Source organism: Miscanthus floridulus, chromosome 14, assembly GCF_019320115.1.
Source record: "Miscanthus floridulus cultivar M001 chromosome 14, ASM1932011v1, whole genome shotgun sequence".
Lineage (NCBI taxonomy): Eukaryota > Viridiplantae > Streptophyta > Magnoliopsida > Poales > Poaceae > Miscanthus > Miscanthus floridulus.
The window spans coordinates 51640065-51657087 of NC_089593.1; the positions used below are offsets into that span (position 1 = coordinate 51640065).

The following is a 17023-nucleotide window of genomic DNA, read 5'->3' on the forward strand; positions in this document are numbered from 1 at the left end:
CTCGGTTGCTTCTTGGTTGTGCATTATGTGATGTGTTGTGTGTGAAAATCGATCCATCCCCTTAGTGGGGTGCCCTGCCCTCCCTTTTATAGACCAAGGGGGAGCAGGGATTATAGATGGGAGAAAGAGGAAAAACCAAAGGTAGAAAAGGTCCTTCGAAGGTGTCGGGTCTTCCTTTTCCCTTGACCTACCCTGCTGACATGGTAGACGGAGCCTGGGATAGTATGTTCACTGATCCTCATAGGGCCATGCTCTGGCTTCATTCAGCAAGTGGTTACGTCCCATCTTATTTCGGCGGACAGTGCGGTGTGCCAGGGTGCCGAGCCGTGACCCTACGAGGAGAAGATGGGGAAGTGACCATACGTCTGTCACTGTAGATAATATGAGTTCCCTCCTAGATTGTAGTGGTTGTCATATATTTATGTTAGGATCTGTGTCCGAGGGTTGATGGCGGCGCCCACAACACTGTAATATGAAAGTTGGCGCCTACAACACTGTTCGGGCTCTGTCATGCCTAGAAGGGCTTAAAGCGCTTGTCCCATCATATCCTGACAGTACTTGCCCGTAGGCGTGCAGGGTATGGTCATCGGTACTGTGGTTGACTTGAGTGTCCTATCTTACCCTATGCTCATCATTATGAAGGAGCATGGCATAGATGTTAGGTGAGGCAGAGCTAGCCCTCGGACGTCAGGTGAGGCGGAGCCTACCCTTGGACGTTGGGCGAGGCGGAGCCTGCCCTTAGACGTCGGGCAAGTTGGAGTCCAACCCTCGAGGGTTGGGCAAGGCAAAGCTAGCCCTAGATGTTAGGTGAGGTGGAGCCCTGCCATCGGACAATGGGTGAGGTGGAGCTTGCCCCTAGACATCAGGCGAGGCAGAGCCAACCCTAGACATCGGGTGAGGTAGAGCCCTACCCTCAGACATCGGGTAAGGCGGAGCTTGCCCCCAGATGTCGGACAAGGTGGAGCCCTACCCTCAGACGTCGGGCAAGGCAGAGCCTACCCTTAGATGTCGAGCGAGGCAGAGCTAGACCAAAATGTCGGGCGAGGTGGAGCCATGCCCTCGGACGTCGGGCGAGGCAGAGCCAATCTTTAGTCGTTTGGGTAAGAAGTATAGCTGTGTTTTTGTCTATTCAGAACTATTAACGTCTGACGGTTATTAACTCCTCCTCTTTGGGTACCCCAGTATTAGGTCTAGACACCTAGCACCCTTCCAATGCCCCACCGCCAATGGTGGTTTCACCAGCCACACACCAAGACCAAGAGGAGGGAAGGAGAAGGGAGGATGGGAGGAGAAGGAGGATGACCAAGTTGAGCCCGTTGGAGTCGTCCGAGCTCGCTGGAGAAGAAGACGGCGCCCTGATTGTCTTCTTCACCGTAGCTACTCAGCACAACACTGCACCACCTCGCCATGGCCTCAACTCACCACCACACCACCATCCTACCAACCCTGCCACCATGGTGAACCCCCCCCGATATTGCTCTCCTGTGCTCGCCACCATGGACGTGTCAAGCCACACCACCGTGTTCTCCCCCTTAGGAGGGCCAAAGGCCACCCTTTTGCCAATATGGTGCACCGCACACACGCACACATGTACACAGCCAAGGACCTAGCCTTACCGAGCCTTGGATGCTCAAGAACATCGGTCTTCCCTCGCCGTGCACCGCACGGTCTCCATGGTCGAGGCCACCCATGGCGTCGCCATGTTCTGGCTGCCTCGGGCCGGAAGAGGTAGGACGAGCACCTTGGCGAGCTTCGTCTCGCCATGGGACATGACATGTGCTAGGATGAAGGAAAAGGAGACCCTCAAGAGCCATTGGTCATGTTCCACCTCACTAGAGCCATGCGCCTCCCATTCTACCATCGTGATCTCACCGATCCCGGCCACCTCGTGATGGAAGGAGGGGCCGATGAGGTTCGTTGTCACCCCGTGCACCTCGCCATGTAGCTAGATGAATGGAAAGCTCCTGCCTTGCCCTAGTTTGTTGTATCCATGAGCTTGCTAGAGTTCCGCTACGTGCCTTGTCATGGTGTAGACTCCGTCATGCTACATGGTCACCGTCATCGAGTCGACCGGCCTCCCCTTGATCCCAATCGAGGGAAAAGAGCCACTTTTGGTCCATATTGCAGCCATACCCCCTCGCCATCGTCCACCACCATCGTCGTGCTGCTGTCGTCGTGGCCCACCACGGTCAAGCCCCTAACGTCACATTTGGAGCTGCTGACGTGTTCGCTAGAGCGCGAGGAAGCCAGTGAAGCTCGTTGGAGCTATCCCGACACACCGTAGGGACCCACCATCAAAATCATGCCGTCGTCGTCTGCCGTCGAGCCTACACTAGGTGCTAGAGCCACCAAGGCACCGCCTTTTGCCCACCAACAAGCTCACCATGAGCTTGTGAAGCTGTAGAGCCTTCTAGCGACCCTACAGAACCACCCTAGAGCGAGAATGGCTGAGCTCAGCAATGGCTAGAGCACCACCATGAGAAATATAGGAGAGGGGAGGCAGCTGTGCCCCTTCGCCTGGACCCACATACGCCCAGCGCACCGTGAGTCGAAGGGAGAAGAGGGAAAGGTGGACGCGGTCCATCACAGACTGTGCTTGCGGTCCACCGACCCACACGACGCCATCCACCATGGACCAGCCCTCGTGGACCGAGCCTAGTAGCGGCCCGCTTGCGCCACGTGGCTGTCTACACGTCTGACATGTGTCTAGGTCAGCCCAGCCTAGACCTGCCCAACCTAGCCCATATGTGGCCCACTGAGCCCAGTCAAGGCCTAGTCAACGTTGATCATTGACTGATCAACGCTGACCGTTGACCTGGCCCACCTGTCAGCGACTGGATCCGCCTCACCCAATCGGAAGCTGCCATGTGTCAGTGCTAGGATTTTCCATTTCTTTTTCTTTTTTTTAGAAAATGATTTAAACTTAGAAAATTCATACAACCTTAGAAAAATATGAAACCAGTGCCCATTTTTTCTAAAAATGAGCTCTACATCATAGGCTTATGTTTGAGTGCATTTGGATCTTTTGGATTTATGTTGCTTCTTTGTGACCATCTTTAGGAGCCACTTATCGTGGCTATATGTCTCGTTTGATAGACCCGGAGGAGCCATGAACTGAGGAGCATGACCCCGACTATAATGAGGAGCTTAGAGACGACCTACCAGGTGCCACGTCCCACCCAACCTCATAGAATCCAATTAGACATACTACAATGTAGATGCTAGTGCTTTACTTTTATGCAAATGACCTGTGATAGGTTGCATGGTAGAATTGCTTATGAGCCATTACCTTGTCGCAACCTATACCCCTACACACCCACTGTTAGGTTAGATGCTAGCTTACTTACTTGCTACTACTTCTACTACGCATTATATCTGTGATGTGATGCTTGGTGGGGGATTGTATGTGAGTGGTTAAGGCACTAGGTGCCGGTAATGTGGTAACAACTAGGGAGATCTTGGCATGTGTTTTGGGTGTGTGGTGAGGGTAGAGTCGATCAGGCAGGATCTTACGACGAGTCGTTGGATGAGTCTTGCCAGGGGGTGTGACCTAGGCATCCCCTACAAGTGGTACCTATGGCGGGTGCATGTGAGATGAGGAGATCTTGGGGTGGAGTGTCTTTGTGGGATAAAGCCTCGGGATGGAGGTGCCATTGAGGCATGGGGTGTCGGTTATCCCCTTTGAGAATATATCATGTCCAGTCCCCCTAAGGACTAGTATGTCGAGAGAACTGAATCATTGGACCCTACGTGCACACCACTTGTCCCTGAATGGGCGGGGGACGGATGTTGACTAGCTAGGATGGTGCCACTACTACTAGGTTGGAAGTGGATAGTGTAGGGAGGTACGGGTGTTTGGCCCACACCCTCCAAAGATAGCGTAGTGACCTCTGGGGCCCGGTACTATGTCTCATAGTCTCAGCGTTTTGGTGGACTCTAGGGTGGCCCAGGGCTGAGTGGTAGGGTGGCATCACACCGATTGGAAGGTAGCCCGGTATCAGCATAGGCGGGGCACCACCGACGATGGTGATCTTGTGGTTCTAGATGTACACGCTCTATAGAGTTGATCGATTTATACGTATAGCCACGTCCTTAGATATGGACATTCCTATGACCTACGCTTCCCTTGCTTAGTGAGTGGAGTCCTTTCTTCTCTCCCCCTGGGTTCTTGTGTTGGTTTCTGGCTTTGGCCGATGAGGCAAGGTACGAGCAGGAGTCGTCCTTGTCGCCTAAAGAGTGTGAGAGTGGTGAGATGTGTGTGATGGGATGGGAGAACATGTGGATGACATGGGTTAAAACTTGATGAATTATTATTATTAAAACTTGACATACTCGCATAGGAAACTATAGCCACAAATAGGTCTTTTGCTCTACCCTTGCATTACACTACCACAAAGCAAACACAAAGCATAGGGTGGGAGCTAGAGGCCAGGACAAATCGTACTGATAATTGTTTGACAGGTTCTGAGCCTGAGTACAACTACTAGGGAGATGATTGGGAGGATTTGAGGTCTTGTTCCTGCTCTCAAGTTTGGTTGAGAAGATGGAGTCGATGTCCGCTGCCTTTCTACTTGATGTTGTTCTGGATGTTGCATGCTCTGAGTGATTCAACCAAGTAGCGATGTAATAATGAGTAAACCTTGCTATTTGTACTCTCTAAAATAAGTATTCGATGTATGACTGTGATATCGACTGTTACTTTGAATTCGTGGATTTCCCTTCGAGGAAATTGGGATCGTTTCATGGCTCCTTAGAAGAAGAGTGGCATCTTGGTATGAATAATACTATGAGGAGTTCATCCATAGTCATGCTCTCATATCATTTATATAGTAGTGCATATGAACTAGAGTATAGTTGTCTTATTATAATCACGATATATGAACTAGCATATAGTTTGTGTGTTATGATCTTAACATGTTCAACTTCATGCTTAATCATTCATATGGTATGTATGAGTAGTAGTAGGGTTAAGTTGAGGTGGCGATTTGTCATTCCTTTGGGTTTGCCCATATCCTTTACCTATCGATCTATAGGGTCAGGGACCCAGGGGGATATGCATAGTTTCTTTGTACATGGGCATGGTGCTCGAGTGCACAGGAACCTTCGAATATGACGGTGCCCCCCGGTTGAGGGGTAGGCGACAGGTGGTGACAACCATGTCTGTCCCTTGTAATCCAGCACATTCGGGGATCATGTAGGAGTTTTAAAGTCTCTCACACCTAGTTCTAACTGTAATCATATAACTTGTATGATCATTAATATTTCTTTACACGACTATATTTGACCATGCCGGCTCCACTTAGGAACATTCATTTATTCTTTGTTTTCCTTTTATCCTTAAGGTTGGCTCAGATGTGTGTCCACTATCCTTGAAATACCAATTTTACCCCTGTAATGAACTACGGGTTTACTAATGCAAGCATGTAATCTTGTTCATGCTCATGTTAGACTCTCATACCTTGCCCTCCTTTGGGAAAATATAAATAACGATACACTGAATACTTCTAGGTAAAATGCTATAATGATAGATTTGTGCACTTGCGGATATTTCTATAATCGTTAAGAACTATCGTAGTTGATGTTTCTTAGCAGCGTCACTAAGGTTAACTCAATCTTAGTGATGGTGCTAAGAAATACCAACAGACATTTCTGGCGCCATTGCCGGTGATGGACTTAAAACCTCCACACTTGGTGATTGCACTAAGAAATGCCAACAAACATTTCTGGCGCTATTGCCGGAGAGAGAATAGGTTTAAAGAATCTAGTAGGACATGATCATGAGCACATGCATGTAATGGTAGCCATAGTTTATGTAGGCTAATTCTACTTGTTTTCTTCCTGTTGTGGATGAAAATAGGATAGTGTATGAGTGGTTTTGATCTGCTGAACAACTACACCTATAATCCGAAGGCACTCCCAAGGAAGAGCCGGTCTCATACCACTTCTTCTTCTGTAACTCCGCCGGTAGTTGAACCAGTCACCCCTGTACCATCTGCTACTACCAAAATGGCCAAGTCACTCTACAACTACTCCACCCCTGCTATTGCCAATGTGCCCATTGGGCCCGCTGTCAACATAGGTACGGGGAACTTTGAGTTGCACGCTAGCCTAATCATAATGGTACTGGCAAACTAATTCAGTGGTTTGCCTAGCGAGGACACGAACACGCACCTACAACACTCCTGGAGCCGTGCGACACAATCGTCATCAAAGACGTTGCACCAGCTAGCATCAGGCTCTGTCTATTTCCCTTCTCCCTCGTGGGGAAGGTGAAACAGTGGTTCTATAAAGAAAAGGAAGCTGTCAATACGTGGGACAAATGTTCTGAGGCGTTCCTCGCAAAAATTTCCCCATGGGCAAAACCAATGCCCTAAGGAGGAAAATTTCAAATTTCTAGCAGATTTCAATGGAATCCATCCCCGAGGCATGGGAGAGGCTGCAGGATTATATCCAAACCTGTCCACACCACGAGATGGAAAACTAGCTCATGCTCTAGAATTTCTATGAAGGGCTCATGCCCATGTCAAAGGGGCACGTAGATGCTGTTGTTGGAGGAGCGTTTCTCTCCCTGACCATCGTTGATGCCACGGCTCTCATCAAGAAGATGGTGGCCAATCAGAGTTGGGGAGAGGAGTGTAAATAACAAAAAGACATGCATACCATGAAGGAGGCGGATATGTTTGCTGCAAAAATAGATCTGTTACTCTCAAGATTGAACGAAAGGGCCACCAAAAGGAAGCAATGAAGGCCACTGTTCAGGCCACGGACTCGCAAATGACTTGCAAAATCTGTGGTGAAGTCGGACACTCAGGGAACAACTGCCCCAAAACCTATGAAGACGTCACATACATCAACAATGGGTTCTGACAAGGTAACAATAACAGGTGGAACAATCAATCCCGCCCGCAAGGAGGTAATTCGAACTTCAATTCCAATTACAATTCGAAACAACCTACATCAAAAGACCTAGTGTTAGGTCAAGCTAAAATTAACGAAAATCTCACAAAAAAGTTAATGTATAATAATAAAATGATAGAAAATATTAATTCAAAATTAGAAAATTTATCTTCATCTATCAAAAATCAATTGAGCTTTAATAAAATGATCGAAACTCAAATAGCTCAGATTGCTGCCGCTTTACCTGTCTTTGATTCGGGGAAGAATCTGGGGCAACCCAAAACTTCTCTCGAATATGTTAAAATGATCTCAACGAGGTTCGGTAAGCCTCATTGTCAAGAGACCCACGATTACTTCATGGATCCACCATTTGTCAGCAAAAAGGAAGATCCTAGCTGCCCGACAATCACATGCTCAATAGGCCCACATGTCTTCCACAATGCCTTCTGTGACCTTAGAACAAGCATCAATGTTATGTCCAAGGTAATATATGATAAGATTTTGGGTGGACCTTTGTCCACTGCAAGTTTCAGACTGTAGATGGCATATCAAACTTCACAACACCCGGCAAGATTAGCCAAGGATATCTTGTAAGAATTCAAGACACATACATCCCCACGAACTTCATCGTTCTGGACATGGGTCGCAATGAGGAAGTTCCCCTCCTCCTAGGGAGACCATTCCTTAACATTACAAATGCAGTACTACATGTGGGATCCGGGCATGTTTGCTTTCATATTCAAGGGCAAACAATAAGATACCAATTTAATGGATTTGAAGCATACATAAACACCTTCAAAACAAATAGCCCAAGAAACAACCACGTAAAGGAATCAAACAGGGATAGTAGGTAAAAAAGGTACAACCTACTTCTCCAGGCACGAACATACCTTCATCAAACAAGAAATGAAGGAGAAGAGTCCTGCTCTTTGGACTTTAAACAATGAGCCCTTACCGAAGGTAAATCGGTAGTTATCCTTTATATTAATAAAAATGATGATGCTAAATACAAATAAGTACCATTGTTAAAATCTTGGTTAGTCTTCAAAGTTTTACAAAAAAGCATGTTTTGGTTTGAAGTATGGTTAGTGTGCAATCAAATCTTCATAGGCTTTTTAAATAGCCTACCTTGATTAAATTATCATTGTACCAAACCTGTTAAGTATAGACTGTGAAAGATGAAACTAGGGCAAAAATTCTTTACCATTAAATAAATTTTTGTTATCCTACTATGTTCTATGCAAGTATGTTTTGCTTTGAGTATGATCTTTGTAGTGGGGTCATGTTTCCATAGGCTTTTCAAATTAAGCATGTTACTTAGGTTGATTAGCCTACCTGGATCAAATTAAACATGACCTCTAGTTTGATCATTGAACCAAAACCACTGAGTATAGACATAGGGTAAATGAAAAGTATAAATAAAAACCACATGCAATAAATACAATAAAGCTACCTCAGAGTCATCACCAAGCAATCGGCCATAAGCTAGCTTGGGGGAGAGCCCCACAAAGGTAACATGTATCTTTTATTTATCATTTATATTTCTTACATTTATCTTCGTTCATAAAAACAACAAAAATATGAATTCCACTATCATATTTGTTTTAAGGATGTTTAGTTTCTCCTAAGTTAAAATGATGAATAGTTGCTCTATCCATAATTAATCTATGCCTAGGTTATAACTTAGTATTCCCTAAAATTTAAGTTTGTTGGCTAAAAAAAGTCTCATCCTAAAACTTGAAAACTAGTGGTTTGCAAATGCATGCTCCTTTTCTAAGTTGTTGCGAGTTATGATATGGTACAAATAGAATTTACTATGACTTTGTTCTAAGAGAAACTTAACATCTGGAGATTTTACTTTCAAAAATACTAAAATCCAAAGTTACTCAATGATTATAAATACCTACCAAGGCCATATGACAATATTCAAATTCAAACCTTAGTCATATGCTACTTGTTTGAGCATTGAGCTTTATCAAATTATTGAGACCCGTGTTGAGATTCTCGCCATGCACCCATGATCAAGACACACGTACACCCACAAATAAAACTGCTGACTCTTACACTAAGAGTTACACAAAACATGTTTTTCCATCCACTAAATAATTACTCCATTCATTTATCATGTGTCTCTCTCTCAAAAAATTTCATATGCAAAAAAAGAATAGTATGGGCTATGCTAAAAAAAGAAGAAAAAAAAATGTCCATGCCAAAAGGCACGAGAGAAAAAAATGCATGCCAAAGAGCATGAAGAAAAGAAAAGAAAAAGAAAAGAAAGAAATAAAGATAGCCCATACTTTCAAATAAAAGGCATTCATCCAAAAGATAGAGATTTATGATTCAAAGGAATACCAAAAATATTTAGAAATAGGACTTTATGAAAAATTCCATGCACTTGCACATCTTGATCAAAGTGTATGACTTGCATCTCCTTGAGGTCTAGTCTTTGACTTAGCAAAATATGTGATGCAAGTAAGCCCCACTTTTCATACCTACCTAAAACTCCACTCAAAAGCCTTAGTGGTAGGATATGAAAAAGAAGGCAAAATACCAAATGCCTTGGTGAGGTTCCATACACATTGAGTGGTCTAGAGAATCATTTGAGGAACTTTTGTTTTGCAAAAACTTATAAAATCTTCAGATAGATGGTTAATCAAGGAATGAATGATTGGTGATTCTGTTATAACCGTTCTATCTTGCAACTGCCCAAGAACTTGGAAAAGCTATACGCCCCACGGGGATCAAGGTAAAGGTGGACAAAAATTCTAACTTATTTGAATTGTGGAAGAATATTGTGTTATAGGCATGTCACTTGTGAATTGTATCGGCATAGTAGCAACTCATGATCAACAACCAAGTACTTAGCTATTTGCTCGGGACGAGCAAAGGTTAACCTTAGGGGATTTGTTGGCAGTCACTAACGATCGAATTTGACCGCCAATTACTATCCAAAACATGAGAAATTAAGCAAACTTATACACATATGCTTTTACTTTGATAGAGTTCCACTTGTATTAGAAGAAATATGTTTTGCAGGACTTATATTGAAATACAATGGAATTATAGTTGAAATACGCTATCAGAGAAAGCGTAATGCAGATCATACACCAAGGAATCAAGCAAAGGCCCATCCAACCGCCAAATTTGCGCCGGGCACCGACGTAGAAGAGGTCCAGACCCAGCCAAGAGCCCACAGGAGCAAGGCAGTTGTGATTGGGGCCAGCCAGGGAGCGCCCTCACCCCCCCCCCCCCTCTCAGGCCCATGCTCCTCCGGTGGTTGCATGCCTCCATGCATAGGCAGTTTTGGCCGGTTTCCTAATTTATCAGCGCCAAACCGACCATGCTTCACTATATAAGAAGAGGAGGAGCTCACCATTCAAACACACACAATTTGGAGCTACACACCTCACCTCTCTCTACTTGTACTTTCTTAGTTTTAGTAGTAGTATTTGGAGCTAGAAAAGCTATCAAGGAGGGCTTGGCTCCTTGGAAGAAGAGTGACATCTTGGTATGAATAATACTATGAAGAGTTCTTCCATAGTCATGCTCTCATATCATTTATATAGTAGTGCATATGAACTAGAGTATAGTTGTCTTATTATAATCACGATATATGAACTAGCATATAGTTTGTGTGTTATGATCTTAACATGTTCAACTTCATGCTTAATCATTCATATGGTTTGTATGAGTAGTAGAGGGTTAAGTTGAGGTGGTGGTTTGTCATTCCTTCAGGTTTGCCCATATCTTTTACCTGTCAATCTGTAAGGTCAGGGACCTGGGGGATATGAGTAGTTTTTTTTTGTATATGGGCGTGGTGCTCGGGTGCACGGGAACCTTTGAATATGATGGTGCCCCCCAATTGAGGGGTAGACGATAGGTGGTGATAGCGGTGTCCATCCCTTGTAATCCCCCATGTTCGGGTATTATGTAGGAGTTTTAAAGTCTCTCACGCTTGCTGGCAGACCAGTGCTCGGAGATCTCTCCATCCATCATACACTTAGTTCTAACTCTAATCATATAACTTGTATGATTATTAACATTTCTTTGCATGGCTATATTTGACCATGCCGGCACCACTTAGGAACATTCATTTATTTTTTGTTTTCCTTTTTATCCTTGAGGTTGGCTCAGATGTGTGTCCACTATCCTTGAAATACTGTTTTTACCCTTGTTATGAACTACTGCTTTACTAATGCAAGTATGTAATCTTGTTCATGCTCATGCTAGACTCATACCTTAGCCTTCTTTGGGAAAATATAAATAACGATACCCTAAATACTTCCAGGTGAAATGCTACAACGATAAATCTATGTGTTTGTGGATATTTCTATAATCATTAAGAACTATCGTAGTTGATGTTTCATGATGGCATCACTAAGGTTAACTCAATCTTAGTGATGGTGCTAAGAAATACCAATAGACATTTATGGCGTTATTGCCGGTGATGGACTTAAAACCTCCACACTTGGTGATTGCGCTAAGAAATGCCAATAGGTGCCGACCACTAGGAGGAGTTGGAGCTAGACGCAGCCATGGATCAGTCAGGGTTCAAAGTGTTGCACACTCTGAGTGAAGATGTTGGCCCAGGTCTTTTGTCTACGCTTTTGCCTCCCGCCAAGGCGCCAAAACGTCCTTCGAAACCCTCGCACTTCCGCCAAAATGAAATGTTGTAGAAGAAGGTCTATTTTGTATCCTCTATGCTTACATAGAGGTGTACACGTGGACCACAAGCAAGACCAACTGATTCAATTAATAGTTCAACCAAAGTAATAGTTCAACGATTATGCAGTACACATACATACTAATTTAGAGGTTTCATCAACACATATAAACTTCATTAACATAAAAGTATCACAGAATTCTAAGACTTAATGTCGAATAGGTAAGCAATTGCTAAGGTACTCAAATTGGTTGATGCGGTCCCGAAAGCTAGAGGTAGTAAACCATAGCGAAGATGATAACATCTCCGTCCATGGACACATTGTATCTATAAAGTATGTCTACTTCCTGTTCAGTCATGCAAAGCACAAAAATCTCTCCACAAATAGGGTCTTGAACGATTCTTGTTAAATTTTGTGGTCCGAGAAGGTGATGAACAGTGGCTTCAACAATCAACAGTCGGTCCGGGTGAATGCTCTATCCTTAAGTAGCAAACAACATCATCTAGGGTTCTGGTGCCACCCCTAGCCACCTAAACGCAAGGTTGCTCACATTGAAATGGCTTCTTCCAAAGTAAGATATCTGTTGCAATGAAGAAAGTCCTAATATAAATAAAACTGATACCGAACCCAAAACCAATTGAAACCAAATGCAAACAGGGGGTGACCGAATCCATCTAACCTTTACGGGGCATTGTCCATGACAACAATGCATGGTGCTCGAGGCAGGGCAAGTACAGACGATAGGTCAAAATGAAGATGAAGCAACAACAGGTGGGGACAAATAATTCGTATTGGGTTTTTTAGTTGGTCAAATCGTCGCCAAGGCGTCAATAGGACCCGAGGGGAGTTGGGAATGGGCCGGGCATTTCTAGGTTTGTTGCTAAACGGACAGTCTAGATTGATTGGCAGCGAGAACGGATAGCACGGGATAAGTTAAACAGTGTATGTATTAAAGCCGACCATTGCCACGCTAATCCAACACTATAATATGGCGATTGTCAGCGGTTAAACTGCTTTTAGATGCTCCTAGAAACAACCACAACCATACATGACAGATTTTTTCCCTTTTCATTCACAAATATACAGAAAAACTAAAAAACATTCATCGAGAGATCAAATCCGTACACTGGCATTTAGAAGTAGTATTGGAAAGAACTTGCTTTGCATTGCATATAAAAAAAGGTAGCATTGAAGAGATCAAATCTGCGTGAATAGAATTTTTTTCATTGATTGATTATATATATCTAACATATAGATATAATTTGGATGAGTATATGATTGTACTCGTCTGGAAACATAGTAACCAACCTAAACTATTAAAACTACTTATACTAACTATAAACTACTTAATCCTCGCTTGCTTGGGAAGAGGCGAGGCAAAGTCGGAGTCAGAGTTGGAGTCATCGAAGTCATCGTTGTTGTCTTCGACGTCGGCGTCGGCGTCAGCCTCCTCTAGGTCCTCCTTCTTGGAGCTCCACAAAGGACTATAATCAGACATCCCATTGTCAGAGGAAACATTCTCCTCGGAGGAGTGGTGGGAAGCAAATTCGTCCTTGCTGAACGATGGGCTGCTTGGAAACTTGATGGGGTTGTTTGACATTTTCTTTGTAGATTGGAAGTGAAGAGAATGATGGATGAACAAGAAGGGTCATTTTAGTGGGCATCGGGCCTGAAGTATATGTAGAGCAGTGGGTACGCGGCTCTTAGGCATCAGACAGCGGAAGTAATGGTGATTTGATGCCCTTGGAAGTTGAGGCAATTCAACACTCATGTTGAATTTACCGTCAGTTGACCAAATGCTACTTTAGGGCCATCAGGCAAAATGCGTATCCTAGTCGGCCCGACTTTTCATGCGATGGAGGAAATGCAACACTAATGCCATTGCCACATCTATCATTAATCCATCGGTGGTAAAAGTCTAAACTACCGATTTTAGTCCTAGGAGGCCTAACTATCGTTCCAACTGACGGTGCAAGTATTATACCATCACTTCTATTGCTACGACAATGAAAGTGATGATTGTGATAAGTCAATCTGTAGTAATGCAAATTAGTAACAGGCTCGGCCCAATGACAGAGGAGGGTTTCTTAAGAGGTCCGCCTCTTAAAATGGCTATCATTTTTAGAGGCGGACCTTAAGAGACTCGCCTTTGTTAATGAATTTACAAAGACGGCCATTTTTTGGAACCTCTCGAAATTGTTTGTCTACCTCCAAAAATTGCTACATATTTTAGGAGACACATAGGCTTTGTGCCCATCTACGAAAATCCTAGGAGCCTGTCTTGTGAAATCATTTATGTAGTAGTGGACGTCTGTTGGCATTTCTAAATGCAATCACCAAGTATGGAGATAGAATCCATCCTCGGCAACGGCGCTAGAAATGCTTGTTGGTATTTCATAGCGTCATCACTAATGATTAGCAATGCCAGTAAGTAATAGTCTTGATAGTTTACTTAACAATTTTAGATATTTATCTGCAAGCACACGAAGCTATCATTGTAGCATTTCACCCGAAAGTATTCATGATATCGTTATTTATATTTTTCCCAAAGGAAGGCATTTGATTAAGATCTAGTATGGATATGAACGTGAATAATAATGCTTGCAAGTACACCAATGTTTATAACAGGGCTAAGAACGGTGATTTCAAGATAGTGGATACACACTTGGCATTCCTCAAAGGATAAAATAGAGAAGAAAAAATAAAAGAATAATCCTAGTCGAGTAGGCATTGGTCTAGTATAGTCATACAAAGATTAGTTAATGATCATACAAGTTACATAATTAGTATTAGGGCTAAGTGTGAAACAAGTCGGGAGGCCACCAAGTACTGGTCTGCCAGCAACCTCATGTGACAATTTAGACTCATGCACCCCAATCGAACATGGGGGATTACAAGGGGCAGACAGGGCTGTCACCATCTGCCGCCTACCCCTCAACCGTGGGAAGGGACAATGCATTCACCTATCTCTCCATACCCAAGCAACATGCTTGCGTATACAAAAACTACTCAAATCCTCCTAGGTCCCCGACCCTATAGATCGACAGGTAAAGAACTTGGGCACACCTAACGGCACAATGAACCGCCACCTCAACTTTGCTCTAATTCCAATTATATAAGTTATATGAGTGTTTAAGCATAAAGTTAAGTGTGCTACTTTCATAACACATAAACTATAGACTAGTTCATATATCAAGATTATAACACAATAATTATACTCTAGTTCATAAGTATGACTATAAATATCATATGAGAGCATAACTTTGGAAGAACTCATATCTCTATTCATACCCAAAGGTCTCTTCTTCCAAGGAGCCAAGCTCTCCAAGGTAGCTTTGCCTTGCTCTAAAGCTACTAAAAAGTAAAGCTACTACTACTAGAGAGTGAGGTGTGTGAGGTGATGCTCAAGTGAAGTGTGTTGAGAGTGGGAGGGGTACCCCTCTATTTATATAAGAGCAAGACGGTGCTTCTGTCTATCTTTGGGGCGAAAGCATGAGATGCACTGCCTCAGCATGGGGGCATGCCACCGCTAGAGCGAGGCAAGGCTGAGCAGCGCTGGCAGGGGGTCGCCCACCCTTAGGGGTCGGCCGCGCCCTTGACCATGGCCACTCGCCACTGCCTTCGCCTGGTAGGCCATGGGCTGGACATGGATCCCTGCTCTGTGGTGTTTTGCTCGGTTTGCACTAAGTTGATGGGTGTCTCACTTGTTCCTTTGCGTAAATCGGCGTTGGAAAGCGCCTTTCGATGAATTATTCTATGTGTTTGTGTTTGTGACCTACAAAATAATGTTCTCCAAATACATGTGGAACTTGATTAGTAGTAAATGCATATGTTATCAAGATTGTTTATTTCTCCTTTTTTGTCTTAATTGGCGGTCGGATTTGATTGGTAATGACCACCAACAGCATCCCTACCTTCGTTGTCGTCCACAACCGCAATTGTTGCTAATTCCACCATCTTCTCCGATTCTAGCTTGGGCACCTCAACTCCACTGTCTCCCATCGGCTCTAGCATCGTAGCACTGTCTGCCACCTCCCTCGCTAATTCCAACCATTTTCTCCATATATGGCTGCCGCCGCCAATTGCACAACCCAACAGACCTCTACTTCACCATCTTGACCGCCGCCACCTTTAGCCTAGCGGCCTCCTGACAACTCCTTCTAAGGCCATTAGCCATGGAAGTCCTCAAAAAACCCAAAACCCTAACACCCCAAGCCTTAATGCTAGCAAGTACTTCGTCTCCAGCTATGCCACTACAGAAAGTGAATTTGTTTTTTTTCCTTTTCTTCCTTGAAGTCTAGCGTGTACAGTCGTTTGCTGACGAACACTGAAAGTGGAGCTATTTGCTACAAGACACTTTTCTTACTGGTAACTTTGCTACAAGACACTTTCCTTTCGACCGTTGGAAATGAATAAAATAAGGGCACGGTGTCTTATAGCAAAATTGCTTGCAACAAAAGTGTCTTCCAACAAATAGCTCCATTGTCTGCCAGTAAACGACCACCACTTTTAGTGTTCGCTAGCAAATTTTGCCTAATAAAATTTACCATGTTGCACTCCCAGCGATCATGTTGCGCTCCTAGTGATCATGTTGGCATCAAAATCACCGAAACCTCATGGGGCACCAGAATAATAATCAATTAGACCAATCTCCATCCTTGAGTGTTAATGTTTAGTCCATGATAATAATTATGTTCGAGCATGGTTTTATTTATTGGTAGTACAAATTACACATACAAGTAGATATATTCTGACCTAAGATAATAAACAAACGTTATGTTACCTTGATTAATATTGTCTTAGAGCTATGTACCCGTATAAGCATATGCGCAAAATTTGTCCTTGTTGATCTAATTCACTATTGATTTGTAGATTTAGAGGTAAATCGAATTGCAAAGCTCTCCCAATCAAACTTTTATTGGATTTCGTTTTAAGAGAAATATATAAGATTATAACTCCCAATGTTTTTTCAACCTTTGTAAGTTCCCAGGATTATACAATAATCTTTGTGAAGACAAAAATGCATAGTGTCTGAATGTTGGGCCGCTGATGGTTCGAAATAGACCTGAACATTTTGCGAGACGGGTCGAAAAAAGACCAGTTATTTTGGGCTAAAAAAACCCCGCCCATATCCGTTCCACTAGGCAAGTCGGGCCTCATTTTCAGGCCGGGCTTAGGCTTAGGCAGGCCACCCACGCATAGCTAAAAACAGTATTTTGGGTCAGGCTCGGGCCAAGAAAATTTTTTCTGAGTAGCGGGATTTGTGCCTAAGCCCTATCCACTAGGGTTGATGGGTGTGTCAAAACCTGGAAACTAGATTTTAGAAGGCCTCTGGAGGATACGGGGAACGAGAAAGACTCATGGAGCTGTTGGAATCCTGCAGTATAACACCGAAAAAGGGAGAGAGGATTGCTGGATAAATTAGGAGCTTACTCCAACAGATGTATGTACAGATTTGGGCA

The 17023-nt window shown here is 43.8% G+C and overlaps 1 non-coding gene across 1 annotated transcript; it reads right to left on the reverse strand.

The window, feature by feature from the left end:
• Positions 1-6367: 6367 nt before the first annotated feature.
• On the reverse strand, positions 6368-6474 carry LOC136506243 (small nucleolar RNA R71). Its single transcript, XR_010771468.1, has one exon. It is a non-coding gene; the product is annotated as a small nucleolar RNA R71 (small nucleolar RNA).
• Positions 6475-17023: the final 10549 nt, after the last annotated feature.